Genomic DNA, 567 nt, shown 5'->3' with positions numbered 1-567 from the left:
CAGAGCTTCAAGCAGGATCCAGATAAGGACATGGAACAAGGGAAATTATTGACTGTGCAATACTTTATTGACTAGTCAATATAGTACTTTATTGACTAAGGCTTTCAATTGTGTGAATCATGGCAAACTATGGACAACATTGCAGAGGATGAGTATTCCAGAAGACTTAACTGAGTTCATGAGGAACTTGTACATAGACCAAGAGACAGTTGTTCAAACAGAACAAGCAAGCTCTGAATGGTTTAAAATTAGGAAAGGTGTGCACCAGTTATACTCTTTCACCATATTTATTCAATTTGTATGCTGAGAAAATAATTCTAGAAGCTACATTATATGAAAAAAAACAAACAAACATGGTATCAGGATTGGAGGAAGATTTATAAACAACCTGTGGTATGCAGATGATACAACCTTGCTTGCTGAAAGTGAAGAAGACTTAAAATGCTGATGAAGATCAAAGACCACAGCCTTGCGTATTCATTGCACCTTAATGTAAAGAAAACAAAAGTCCTCACCACTGGACCATTAAATAACATCAAGATAAATGGAGAAAAGACTGAAGTTATC

This window comes from Chrysochloris asiatica, unplaced genomic scaffold (assembly GCF_000296735.1).
Source record: "Chrysochloris asiatica unplaced genomic scaffold, ChrAsi1.0 scaffold00015, whole genome shotgun sequence".
Lineage (NCBI taxonomy): Eukaryota > Metazoa > Chordata > Mammalia > Afrosoricida > Chrysochloridae > Chrysochloris > Chrysochloris asiatica.
This window is presented reverse-complemented; position numbering follows the sequence as displayed.